At 34.1% G+C, this 15,066-nt stretch overlaps 1 long non-coding RNA gene and 1 pseudogene across 2 annotated transcripts in view; one reads left to right on the top strand and one right to left on the bottom strand.

Annotated features, from left to right (window-relative positions):
• Nucleotides 1-15,066, bottom strand: part of LOC114274933 (uncharacterized) — a 267,609-nt pseudogene that overhangs the window by 49,762 nt on the left and 202,781 nt on the right. The gene's annotated exons all lie outside the window — the stretch shown is intronic.
• On the top strand, nucleotides 1,012-14,956 carry LOC145806114 (uncharacterized). Its single transcript, XR_014348773.1, has 2 exons — nucleotides 1,012-2,142; nucleotides 14,693-14,956. It is a non-coding gene; the product is annotated as an uncharacterized LOC145806114 (long non-coding RNA).

Here is a 15,066-nt window from a genome sequence, read left to right as displayed (position 1 = left end):
ATCGTACCCAAGCTCCCGAGCCGAGACAACTCCGGTGATGACGGACATGTGGCCTTCGGCACCGAGTCAGGGTTTCCTAAATTTCCCCATTAAAAAATATTTAGGTGGCGACTCTGTATCTGGCAAAGCAGTCCATGTTTGGCACTACTTTTTCAAAAAACTATTTCTCAAAACGATTTGCCAGATTTGGACTCTTTGGTTCAGATTAAGAACCGCGACAACAAAATCGCGAGTCCGAACTGTAGTAGCATAAGGCCCCCCCCTCCGCGGGCGCGTCTACACCCTTGATGTTTTGGAAATTACATTTTCACCCCTGTGGTTAATAATCTCATTTCACAAACCCCCTACTTATATAAAAGGTAACAACTCCTAGTAGAAAAATAGAGGAAATTAAATTAAAAAAAAAAAGTAAAGGAAATGGGAAAAAAAGAGAAAGTAAAGCAAAACAAAAAAGGGAAAGTGCATGAGTTCAATGTCTTTATTCTGTCTAAATAATTACAATGACAGGGGGGTTAGTGTAATTTTCCAAACTCAAGGGGTGATACGTAATAAACCCAAACCTTAGGGGGTGTAAGTGTAATTTACCCATAATAATAAGGGGTTGTTTGGGATGTTCTAAATAAGTGCACTTTTTGAGTTTTTATAAAATATGGGTTGGGTTTGAAGTGATGTGATAGAGAGGTGACGTGATTTAAATAAAATGAGGTGACTTAAATAAGATAGTGACTTTTTGACTTTTTGAATTTTTTAGAGGATGACAAACAAGGCTTAAATAACAATTAAACACTTCTATTTTGAGCAGCATGAAACAAAAGTTGACACACATAATGGATGTTTGAGAAGTGAGTTTTTATGTAGGTTTTTTTAATTGTAGGATATTATTGGAGAATTTTTTTTTTATGTTTGAGAAGATAGTTGGGTTTTTTTGTGATTGGATGTGATGTTTGTGAGAGAAAAGTGAAATGATTATGAAGATGTGATATTTTGTTTGAATGTGTTTTTTTTTAATTTTACAAAAAGTTTGTCTTTTTGTTAAAAAAAACCTAAGTCTCAAACTTCCCAAACACCACCATACACCCATAAGCACGCTTATATAAATGGCAAGTAACCCAAACCCCCCACCCCCACATCTAGTCTTCTCTGCTCTCACTTCCATAAAAAATCCAAACCCTAATTTATTCAATCGTATACTTTCTCTCGCCGACATATTGTCCTGATTGCTTGCTGGTGAAGCCGCTTCTTCGATTCAAACCCTTGTCTACGTATCGGCCGATTTTGATTCGTTTGATGGCGTTGTAGAGACCGTACAGTTCGATCCCCAACCAGTGCGGTGTATGAAGGTATGGCGTTCTTGTAATGGGTTGCTCTCTGTTTGTTTGTCCCAGTGGGTTTGACACCGTTGTCTTGTGGAAACCCATCTACTTGAAACTCGATGAAATTGCCTTAGCCGTCTATTGAGTTCCAAAACCTAGCTAGGTATTATGTGATTATTCGCATTTTCAGATTTGGGTATAAAATAGTGCTGCCAGTGATGATTAATTTTGATGATGAAGTTACGGTTTTTAGTTTGAAATCGAATTCATGACACAGGGCTGACAAATTCCCTAATTATATTCTAATTTGAATCAAGGAGGTGGTGTGCTAGTACTAACCAGAGGTGCTTTGCATTGGGTTGTTGTGACTCAAAAACCCCAGGTCCATTCATTGTTGGTTTTTATCTTGGTTGTGAGGAATATTGATTTGTGCCACAACCCCATATTCGGATATGAATTTTTATTTGACTGTTCAGGTCTTGAGGGGGATGCCTATTGGTGTTTTGCTACTGTTTCATGGTTGTGGTTCATTTATGGGTGATGAAAGATTATGGAGTGAAGGAATCTTGGACCTTAGTTAGTTTCAGTTGCACAACTAGGTGTGGTTGGGCCTTTCCCGAATATGAGGCGAATGGTGGGGAAAACTATTGAAACACGACACAGAAGGGCTTCTTTGGTATGACCCATAACGAAAGACGGTCAAGAAAGTTATGATTCATGGTGGACGCAAATTGTGGCAAGTGAAGATGTGGGTGGGAAGCCTTGATCCTCTCAGTGGTAGTGGTGAAAGTGATGGGAAGAGACAACAAAAGCAAAAGAAGAGGAACAGGTAAGCTGAAATCAATCCAATTTGCTCTTTTAATTCTATATTTTCTGTTCTATTTATATTGCTTTAGTCTGTGTTGCTTTACCTTGTCCACTGCTGACATAATTTTGATACTCTTATTGCTGTGGTGGTACATATAATTTTGACAGTCTTATTGATGAAGTATGTCGTTTGCAAATAAATATATATGACTTGCACATCTTTTGTTTTCTTAATATTTAATATGGATTCAGTTGCTTAGTTAGTCTAGAGTTCTTACCCATTGATTAAAGTAGGGGTTGAAATACATTTTCTAATATTTTGAATAATTTTTTCTGGAAAACCAAAGCATTCCACAATCTCATTAATGAAGACCATACTACCAGTCATATGTTTTAGCCATGTCCACCTTAATCGCCATAAGAACATCTTTTGTTTTCTTATTCTTTGAGGTGTGTATGACCTCCTGAGCAGAATGGTGCCATCACCTATATGCCTATGCAAAACAAAAGAAGTTATATATTGGCGCTAATAAGGAATCAAGAATAGACTTTAATATCTGCCAAGATCTTAGACACTACTTTGTTTGTCACATTTCACATGAGAAGACATCAAATTTAATTTTCTCAATTTTATAGGTTCGACACAACCTCTATTTGACACTGTTTGAAATAACAGGTTAAATGAGTTATGCTATGTCCTTCAAAAGATAGGACGTGAGGTACTGAAGAGTTGGGTTTGAATAATGAATGAATTCGTCACCAATCTTATATGTATTTGGAATCTATGATCCATCTTCTTTCTTCATAAATTAATTGCATTACCTTGTGGGGGAATAATAGTGGTGGTATGAAAAAAAGTTATAGCGATCCCGGTATTCCCTGTTGTTATTGAACTGTAATCCGGACTTGGTTCCGTAGATTCATTGTTGTCTTATCCTCATTTCTATCCCTTACTCTTTGTTTTAGAGTTTTGGGTTGTGTTGGGCAAGTTGGGAATTAGTTGGTTGTGTTTTAAAGCTTTGAAATTTTGCCCAAGTTTTGGTCTCTCCGCTCGAGCGGCGGTTTGGACGCTCGGGCGTGAATTTCCTTCTCTCAGCATTTTGGTCGTCTGCAGAAAACTCTGGGAGAGTGCATCTGGCGCTCGAGCGGATCTTTGGACGCTCGAGCGTGAACCTGTGTCTGACGCTCGAGCGGGGTGTTGTACGCTCGAGCGGACCTGTTTTTATATCAGTCCGTGAAATCACCTTTTTGATCACTTTTTGATTTCCTTTCTCTCTCTTACTTTTTCAAAACCTCCATTGGAGAGCACCTCACTCTAAAACCGAACTTCTCTCTTAGGATTGTTCTAGCTAGAGTGTTTTCCTCACCTTGGGCCTTTGTAAGAAGTGTGTTGATCGTCGAGGGCTTTGTTGTGATCCAAGAAATTTGGGATTTGGAGCACTTTGATTTCGGGTCGTCTTCTCTATTTGAGATCTCCATTTGAGGTAGGGATTCTCCTTGTTTCTCTTCAATACTTCGTCTATAGATAGACATGTGGTAATTTTGTATTGCATAAAAAAATCATATCCATGTTGGATTTGTTCGAAATCATGGGAAGGAACCTAGGGTTGGGTATTTGAAAATGGTTATGTTATCATTGAGAGTTGTTTTGGGCTATTTGGAGTGTTAATTAGCATGTGGTTATTGAAAGGAGAGGAAACCCTAATTTCTTTTATTTGATTTAATAAATTAATTGAGGGGTTTTGATCTTTGGGGCAAATACTTAGGTATTTTGAGTCTTAATTGTGGTTATTGTTGTTTGTTGATGTAAATTGGGCCTTTTTGGTCAATATTGAGAAAGAGGAAGGAAAAACCCTAATTTATTGTTCATGACTTAATTTGCATAATTAGTTCGAAATGGCTTTGAAAAGAATGTAGTGAATTTAAATGAGTTATGGCTTTTGTCCATGGGAATGATTTTGTGAAAACAAAGGAAGTGGAATTCATTTTGTGAAATGGGAAAAGTGTTTTGAAATACGTATGAAAATTGGATTATTGTTTCATGAGTGTTGAATACACACATGTGTGGAATTGTATCTTGAACTACCATGTTAATGTTGTTGTCGGGTTTGTGGTCTCATAGTAATTGAGTCTTTAATAGGTGTACTAAATATTTGCATCTAGAGGTTTTATCCTTGGTCATCGGTGGAGGATGACGTGGTTGTGTTGAATTGCTGTGTATGTAATACACCATTGTTGATTGAACATTATATGTAATGAAATGCTGAATTACATTATATTTGTATACTGGTTTGGGAGAAGAGAGGGGTTGTACTCCAGTGTGTGTGAGAAGATAGGGGATGGACTCCACACACTTATGTGTTTAGCGCTTATAATCAAAGGTATCATACCCTTCCAGCTAGCGCCTGGAGAACTGACGCGCTGATAATCTAAGGTACCATACCCTTCCAACTAGCGCCTGGTAAACTGGTAGATTGTGGTGAGAAGTGTATCTTTGGCTTACTACGCATATAGCTAGTAGTGCAGTGTTGTTTTGTTATTGTTTCAGTGTATCTGGAAACATTGTGGATTGTATTTGTTACAGTGTTGGAGGGACGAGTTGACTCATGGATTGATTTTATGTATGTAGTTGAGTTGTTATCTTTTTTTATAGAGGTGTGCATGGATAATTATGATATAATTGGAATTGCATTGAAATGCCAAATATGTTTTGAAAAGGCACATCTGTTGTATGTGTGGCAAATGGAAAAGTAATGGGCTTAGTGAATCTATGTTTCTAAGTAGTTGTTAATGTTATAAAAGATTGGGAACGTGGGTTAATGAAAGGAAAAAGGGAGGATAAATCGCTTATAGCGGTGAATTAAATGATTGTTTTCAAGAAAAGTTCATATATATATTTATATATATATTTTGTATAAACTGTCACATTATTATTCTAGTATGAGAATGGGTGTTCATGATCATAGCTATCTGTAATGCTGTTATTGTTGAGGATCATGTTGAGATCCCTACTGGACTATATGTTCATCCCACGTTGTTGAATTTTTTTCAGGTGTTTAGCAGGGTGTGCTACAAGATTTGGATCTTCTTATTTGTTGGCCACGGGGCCTTAGTTATGTTGGCGGAATGCCATTGTTGTAAAGGGTTACACCCTTCTTCTTGTACTTTTAATGATGTAAGCCCAAGGGCAATTTATTAAGTTAGTTCATGTAATGTTTACTTTGCATACGAATGAGAGTATCGTTAATCATTTCTACGGATTGAATGTATGAGTTTATTTCCGCATGTTATCTCTGAAATTGGATTAAGTTAAAGAATTTGGTAATGACTCCGAGTAATAAAAAGTGGGGCGTGATAAAAATAGTATTAGCATTTCCTTTCTTCAGTTATAGATTTCTAGCCCTCTACTTCTACAGAACCTATATAGCTTTGCTGCTTGTTTATGCAACTCTTTTCTAAGATAAAGTTCCTTCCCATAGTTCTCCTTAGTAGCCTCGTCTCATTGAATGTGGTCAATACTATCTTCGACTCAATAATCTTCGAACCACAAAATCAATGTGGTCCTTATTCCGATTTTTTGAGGGCTTCCTTCTAACTAGGGGTGAAAATCAAAATCTTCCGTTTGGTCGAGAAACCCCACCCTAGACCTTAGCCAAATTGCACTTATATCACCATTACTTCAAACAGTGTGAAAGTTGAGGACCCCTAAATTCTCGACTTGCATGCTTCTTGCAACATCAAATGGCTCTCTCAATCTTTAGTCCACATTACTTCAAACTTAACATATCATTTTATGAATAATTTTTGTCCTAATTTATTATGGACGATTAGAGAATGATCAGATTTAATATTTGGTAAATGCTGAATAAGAGAGTTTGAGGACATCTAAGATGCATTGGCTAGGCAATATCTAATCTTTCTTTATTAACGGTACATTCTACTCTACAATTTATCTAAGAGGAGTTACTTGTAAAGTAATTATGGTTTTAGTTTATGTTCCAATTTAATTTCTTTTCTTTTTGTGGATTTTGAATTTTTTTTCAATGTTGGCTTATTATGTTTCAGACAGTATATGGCTTGCTCTAATTTTGTTTCATAACGGTAAACCGAATACACTGACCAACCTAATTGCTTTAAAATTCTACACGGTAGGCTTGGTTGTCTCCCTTAATTGGTCAGGATCAATTTATGTGAATGTCAAATGGAAAACTTCGGTTTGATTTTATTTATGTTACAATGTTTCTTTTTTTTTTTTTTGGGATTATGAATTTTTCTCAACTCTGGCTTATTATGTTCTATGTATGGCTGGCTCTAATTTTGTTTAATAATGGAAAACCAAATACACCGACCAATCGAACCATTTCAAAATTCTGTACAGTCGGCTTGGTTGTCTTTCTTGACCAGTAAAGATCGATTTATGTGAATGTCAAATTGAAAGCTTTGGTTTGCTTTTATTTTACGTTCCAATATTTATTTTTTTCAACGGTGGGTTATTATGTCCTGTATATGCCTTTCTCTAATTTTCTTTTAGATATAATGGCAACCGAATACATCGACAAACCGAACCGTTTTAAAATTCTGCACAGTCGACTTGGTTGTATCCCTTGACCGGTTAAGATTGATTATGTGATTATCAAATTTTTATTTTTTGGGATTTTGGATATTTTTCAATGCTAGCTTATTATGTTCTGTATATGATTGCACTAATTTTGTTTAATAATGGCAAACCGAATACATCGACTAGCTGAACCGTTTCAAAATTTTGCACGATCAGCTCGGTAGTCTCCCTTGACCAGTCAATATTGATTTACGTGAATGTCAACTCAAAAGCTTCGGTTTGCTTTTAAAAATTTTACAAATTTTTATTTTTATTCTTTGGATCTTGGATATTTTTTAATGCTAGGTTATTATGTTATGCGTGTGGTTGCACTAATTTTTTTAATAATGGCAAACTAAATACACTGACCAACCGAACTGTTTCAGTCTTTTGCATGGTCAGCTTGGTTGTCTTCCTTGATCGGTCAAGATCGATTTATGTGAATGTCAAATCGAAAGCATCGGTTTGCTTTTATCTTATGCTCCAACTGAACTATTTCAAAATTCTACATGGTCGGCTTGGATGTCTCACTTGATCTCTCTTGATTGGTCAGGATCGATTTATGTAAATGTGAAATCAAACACTTAGGTTTAGCTTTATTTTGTGTTCTAATTTTCTTTTTTCTTTTTATTTTTTGAATTTTTGATATTTGTCAACGCTAGCTTATTACGTTTTGTATATGGTTGCACTAATTTTGTTTAATAATGGCAAACCGAATACATCGACCAGCCGAATTGTTTCAAAATTCTGCACGGTCGGTTCAGTTGTCTCCCTTGACCATGTCAAAATGGATTTACATGAATGTCAACTTGGAAGCTTCGGTTTTTTTTTTTAAATTTTACATTCCAATTTTTATTTTTTTCAACGCTAGCGTATTATGTTTTGTATATGGCTTTCACTAATTTTGTTTAATATAATGGCAAACCAAATACACCAACCAACCAAATTGTTTCAAAATTCTACATGATCAGCTTGTTTGTCGCCCTTGACTAGTCAAGATTGATTTTTGTGAATGTCAAATCGAAAGCTTCGATTTGCTTTTGTTTTACGTTTGAATTTATATATATTTTTTTCTACTTTCGCTTATTATGTTTTGTATATGGATTCTCCTAATTTTGTTTAATATATAACGGCAAAACGAAAACACCAACCAACCGAACGGTTTCAAAATTCTGCACAGTCAGCTTGATTGTCTGCCTTGATCTCCCTTGATTGGTTAGAATCGATTTATGTAAATGTCATATTGAAAACTTCGGTTTAGCTTTATTGTGTACCAATTTTCTTTTTCTTTTTATTTATTTATTTATTGAGATTTTGGATATTTTTCGACGCTAACGTATTATGTTTCTGTATATGGTTGCACTAATTTTGTTTAATAATGGCAAACCGAATACATCAACCATCCGAATCGTTTCAAAATTGTGCACGATCAATTTGGTTGTCCCTTTGACTAGTCATGACTGATTTACTTGAATTTCAAATCAAAAGTTTCAGTTTGCTTTTATTTTACTTTCCAATTTTTTATTTTTTTCAACGCTGATGTATTATGTTTTATATATGGTTTCCCCCAATTTTGTTTAATGTAATGGGAAACCGAATACACCAACCAACCGAATCGTTTCAAAATTCTGCACGGTCAGCTTGGTTGTCTCCCTTGAGCGGTCAAAATTAATTTATGTAAATATCAAATCAAAAGCTTCGGTTTGCTTTTATTTTACGTTCTAATTTATATTTTTTTCAATGCTGGCTTTTATGTTCTGTATACGGCTTCTCCTAATTTTCTTTGTTATATAATATAATGGCAAATCGAATATACTGACCAACCGAACCATTTCAAAATTCTGCAAGGTTGGCTTGGTTGTCTTACTTGATCTCCCTTGATTGGTCAGGTTCACTTATTGTGTTCTGTATATAGTTTGCCTTGACTTTATTGAACAATGCAAACTGAATACACTGACAAATCGAATCGTTTTCAAAATTTCACAATGTCGGCTTAGTTCTCTTCCCTGACTAGGATAAATTTATGTAAATGTCAAATCAAAATCTTTGGTTTGGTGGGGAAACCCCACCCTAGACCTCAACGAAACTGCACTTATTTTCACCCCTGCTTCTAACACAGCGTGAAAGTGGACCCATATATTCTTGACTTGCATCCTTCCTGCAATACCCGATGGGCTCTCTCAATCTTTGGCCCACATTGCTTTAAACTTAGACGATTGTTTTTATGGCTAATTTTTGTCCTACATTATTTAGGACAATGAGACAATGATCAAATTCAATATTTGGTAAATGACAGAATAAGAGAGTTTGGGAGAATGGACATGCAATATGCATTAGCCAGGTCCCTATCTAACATTTATAACCTTTCCTGATTATTGGTACACTGTGCTCACCAATTTATCCAAGTAGAAGAGTTACTTGTAAAGTAATTATTATGGTTTTATTTTGTGTTACAAATTTTCTTTTCTTTTCTTTTTGTTTCTTTTTTTATTTTTATTTTGGATTTTTGTTTTTGTTACTTAAAAGCTTCTGTGTGGTGGAGAAATCACCTAGACCTCCGCCAAACTACATTGATTTCTCCCCTACTCCTAACACAATGTAAAAGTTGGGAACCCTAAATTCTCAAATTGCATGCTTCTTGCAACACCCAGTGGGTCTCTAGATCTATAATTCACATAGCTTCAAACTTAAAAGGTCGTTTTATGGCTAATTTTTCTTGTACTTTATCTAGAACAATGTGATAATTATTAGATTCACTAGTTGGTAAATGACAAATAAGAGCATTTGGGAAAATGTAAAACCAAAATTTTGCATTAGCTGGACCCTATCCAACCATTCCTGAATATTGGTACCCTTACTCTTTGTTTTTTCCAAGTAAAGGAGTGTCATGTAAAGGAGTTATGGTTTTATTTTGTGTTCCAGTTTTTGTTTCTATATATCGTTTGCTTTGATTTTGTCAAACAATGGCAAATTGAATACACTTATTGACCACGTAGATTTCAGTCGGTTTGATTCTCTTCCTTGATCGCTCACAATTGATTTATATTATCGGCAAACTGTACCAATTTCACCCCTACGTCTAACCCAGTGTGAAAGTTGGAGACCCTTTTTGTTCTGGAGTTTCATGCTTTCTGTAACTCGCAATGACTATTTGGATCTTTGGACCACATAGCTTCAAACTCAAAAGATCGTTTTATTGTTAATTTTTCTCCTACTTCATCAAGAACAATGAGAGAATGTTTAGATTCAATTCTAACATAAAGTGAAAGTTGAGGACCCCCTCAATTATGGAGTTGTAAGTTAATCACATATATTTGTGTCTCATAAAATTTTCATAATTTTCTGAGAGATCGTTTGATGTGTCTATTTCGTTGTCATAGTTGTTGGTTTGTCTCAATCATGTCATTGTCTCATGTTTAGTTTAGGATTGTCAGGAATTAATCATGTTTTGTCTTGTTTTCTGCCATGATTGCATGCTTGTTAATTTTCATGGTAGTCTAGTGTTTGATTGGGATCATTATAGTTAGTTTCTTTTTTTTTTTTGCGAGACACTAATTTAACTAATTGAACCAATGAAATTAAGTGAAGTCATCTTGCATATTAAGGTCTTACAAATTTATCTAATTGTCCTAATGAAATTGACTAAAGGATAACTTATCAGTTGGGCAAGATGGGTGCCTCACACCTTCCTAATTTGTACCTTGGACTCCGATTGTAGTTTCCTTGGTTGTATCTCGTGTTTTATCTATGAAGTCAAGTTTTTTTTTTTTTTCTTCTGGTTTAGGATTATACTAGGTTTCCTAGTGGTACTTTGAGAAAAAATTAGCTGGCAACTCCATCGAATGGATCTCTGTTTCTCGCGACAATTACTAACTATTACATTTTCTTCTTGATTCAAAGTTTGAATCATTTGGATTAAATATTCAAGTCTTTTTATATCTCTAGTGGTTTTAAATTCTTATTCTAAAGACCAGTGTCCTATACTTTCATAGTCTTCATACTTTTATGTGAATCTTGGTTCATTATATTTCTCTTCTATAGGAATTCTTACACTATGATCTACGTTACACGGACTCGGGTGCGGGTATCGGGTACGGGTGTGTATCTAAGGGTTGCGCACTTTAAAATTAAAAATTAAGGATACGTGGATATGGATCCAAATTAGGATACGGGTACGGGGTATGTTAAATAGTTATTTTTAAATATATTTATTATATGAAGATGAGTTTAAAAAGTTTACGGAATAACAAATTTTATTAAAAAAAATAACAAATAAATAATAAATAAAAATTATAAACATTATTTTAGACATAAAAGTTATGTTATTTATGATATATTATATTATATAATATTTTTTTTGAATAAATAATATTATATAATATGAATAATATTATAATAATATAGTTTATATTACATATAATTCAAATTATATTAAAAAGATGGGACGGAGAGAGCCTGATTAAAAAAGAAAAGAGAGAGAGAATGACGAAGAGACGAGAAGAATGGAGATGGAGATGGAGATGGAGATGGAGAGGGAGATCGAGATTAAAGGGGAAGACGAAGGAGCACAGTAGATCGACTTCGCAGATCGATCAACTTCGCAGATCAAGCTTTGCAGATCGATCAATGCTCTACAACCAAGTCAGATTGAAGTCGAAGGCCAGGTTCTCTTCTTGCTCTCTCCACTTTCGATTCTTCTGCCGTATCTATTTCTAAGGAGCCATATCCCGGCCGTATCCCGCACCCGTACCCGTGTCGTGTCGTGTCGTGTCAATACGGGTACCTTCGAAATTCCAAAGAGTCTGTGTAAAACATAGACTATGATACACTGAAGAATTTTCTTCCTTCAAATTTTAGAATGAGATTTTCGTCTAATAACTTTATAGTTCGAGAATACTTCCAAATGTTGGACTTTTTTTATTTTATTTTTTTGGTTTCCATTTATTTAGAAACTGAATATTTCCCCATTGAGTATTTTTGGTTGATAACCTGTTTTAAATGAAGGGAGTTTTTCTCCCTTTTTGACTAAACAAATTATTTGCCATTTTTTAACACATTAACTTAAGTACACTCGTCAAATTTAAAAAACTTGATTCATGAGTTGTTGGTGCGCCTCTGAGCATCTCTAATATCAATCATGAAATTTAGAATTGCATTAAAGAACACAATTTGTTTACTTGTGTTAGCTTGTGCAACTCTCAATAGGCTTCAATGCTATCATCATCTCCTAAAGATACATAAGAGTATTGAGAGTGGAATATGTATATTTCTGTGTATGTTTATATTTTGTCAAGTTACACAATTTCTCTCTTTACAAGTTCTCTATCAAACTTCAAACAAACTTGCAAGAAATTACACCTTATATACTTTTTACTTTTTTTTTCACTATAAAATATCATAATAAAAATTACAAAGTATCATAACAAAAATCACAAAGTATCATAACATTGTCATCCCTAACTTTAGGCTGCACATTATAAATTCATTATTCATAATATTACCACAAAATATCATAACATACATTACAGATAATCATAATTTTTATCATAAAAAATATAATTTTTATCATAAAAAATATAATTTTTTTATAATGTACATCTTTTTAAAAGGTGCATCACTACAAACAAAGTGAATAATTTCAAATTTATTAATATTTTCATCATACATTGTATTTATTTGAAACGAACAAATGTACATATAAGTCTTTTGATCAAAAGAAACATAACTAAACACAAACATAAGAACGCATAGAATGGTGTCCATACAATTACCTATTTCAACTTCTTCAAGAAAATGTAAAGTAAATACAAAAATTTAGATTCAAATTTCACATCCCACATTCAAAAAATAAAAAAAAAAAAAAAAAAAATTGACATCCTAAGCCCAAATTGTGGTGTGTTTCATTAATATGACCAAAATTTGTCAAATCAAATTGTATGAATTTTTTATAGAAAATTTGATATTTATGTGTAAAAATGATATTTATCATAAAATAAATATTTTTAATCTTTTAACCTCACATCACAATGCCAAGTCCGTAAGTACGGAGATTCTTTCCGGTTGGAAATCACAACTAGAGTGGGGCCTCTATGAGCTCACCACAGGATCACCTCATTATCTAAATCGTTTATCTTCTAAGGCTCTCTAATAGATTATCCACGCCAAATCAGGTTGATCAAATAATTATAATCACATGATTGGTTCATATTTATTTTCAAAAAAATGCATGGCAAGTATAATTTTGAAAACATCACGTGATATCATCACGTGATTACGATTATTCGATCAATCTAATTTTTTTACATAAATTATCTACTCAAAAGTTCTTAAAAGTTGAATGGTTCAGTTCATATGACAGCTCATGGAGGCCCAATTTACCAACTACAAAGAATCTCCATCTTATGCATGACTCATTAGTTCACATTATTGGAGTCAGGCAAGGCACCCATCCATGCTGGTGGCAACATTCCAGTTTGCTCATGAACAGTCTTAAACAATGGTGGCAACATCCTATAAACAACAGCAACCTCCTTCATAGCACCACTATCACCACCCTCACAGCCACCACCATTAGTCCAAATACTAATTTTAGGTTGCAGCCCACGAACCGCCTCGCCATTAATCTTGGCAATCTCCTGAAACATCCCACCGTTAACCATAAGGAAATCTCTCAGAGCATTGTAATTCCCTCCCAATGCATTCAAAAATGTGCCTATATAAACCCCTTGGGCTTGTGCGAGAGCCCTGCAGCTTCTTTTTGTTTAGGATATAATTCTCCATCAGCGAGTTGTTGGCGGGCATAGAAAGCAGCCTTAGCCGTGGCTTTTTGGGCCTGGGCTTCTTTCTCTTTCTCATACAGAATTGCTTCGGCTGCTTTCTGTTTGTTGTGGAGCTCCCAGTTTGCCTCTTGTACCTTTGTTTTTCATCAAAATGGTTAATTCCAAGTTTTTTGCGGAATGCTAATTTGATATTAGTGAAATAAATGAAAAATGATATACAAGTACAATTTCTAGACTCATTATGTTTAAATGATATGATTGGTTGATAATTAGAAAAAAGATGAGAGAAAGTGTTGCATGATGATACGGAAATTTTAATGAAAATTCTAATCATACCAAAATTTTCAGACACAATTAATGATGTAACTGTTTCACTCAACAAAGTGTCATGATATAATTGTTTTACTCAAAAAAAATTGTTTTTGGTATAAAAAAGTTTAGGTGAGGGAAGGCTATCTCAATCCAGGGTTAGGGCAAGCCACCAAGGAGGACTACTGGTAGTAGTGGGAATCGAACCTAAGTCTTAAAGACGAAGAGTCTGACCCTTACCAACTTAACCAATCCTCGTTGGTTGTTTTACTCAACTTTAAGTAATGCAAATTGATAGCTATTAATCATAGAAAAATGATATAAACCCACTTTATAGACCTATTTCTAGACCGAGTAATGTGTCAATATGATGATTGATTAATGATTAGAGAATAAATGAGAAAGAGAATTGACTTAGATATTTTAATAGAATACCACATCATTGAGTTTAAAAAGTGGGTCTAATTTTTTAATCTAAATAGCAATACTCATCTAAATAATATAACAAATCACTTTTGTATTAATATTTTAAGAAACAACATAAAATGTGTCAATTAATAAGTAAAATAGAACATTATTCCGAAAACACGTAATATTTTTTCCTTAATCTCTTGTCGTCTGAAGAACACCAGTATGAATATCGGTCTCTCTCGATCTTTCAATCTCTCCCTTGATCTCTGACTCTCTCTCTCTCGATCTCTCAATCTCTCTCTTGATCTCTGTCTCTGTCTCGTACAATCTCGATCTCTCCATATCTGCGTACACATTATCTGACCTTTTTTAGATAATTTTTCTTCTCTTACAAATCGCTCTATACAAGTATATATATGAATTTATATATGTATCTCTATTTATTGATTGAATAATCATCCTTATTTTATTTTCAGGTTCTCGACTGATCCAATCATTGATCGGCGGCAGTGGAAAAATCAACTCCTTTGAAAAAAGAAACCCTAACTTTCTCATTGGAGGTAAGTTCTAATCTATTTGTTTACACGTTTGTTTTGGTTTTGATCTTGTTTAAGTTTGTATTGAACTACTCTTTGTTAGCTTTTTGTTTACTGTTTGGGAATTGATTTCAATTTGTTAGCTTTTGTAGTTTGAATGCCATGTTTATTGCCAAATGTGCTCAGTTAAAATACAATTAATGTGTTGATTATTGTTGATGTTGTGATTAATTGGTGCAAATTTCAACATAGACCAATGGGAAATTAGTTTTTGTTTCCAATTCCAAAAAGAGGAGTATAAACTCTAATTATTT

Source organism: Camellia sinensis, chromosome 13 (genome assembly GCF_055761805.1).
Source record: "Camellia sinensis isolate YWXY chromosome 13, ASM5576180v1, whole genome shotgun sequence".
NCBI lineage: Eukaryota > Viridiplantae > Streptophyta > Magnoliopsida > Ericales > Theaceae > Camellia > Camellia sinensis.
The sequence above is the reverse complement of the archived record's forward strand: the minus strand, read 5'-3'. Positions and strand labels throughout refer to the sequence as shown.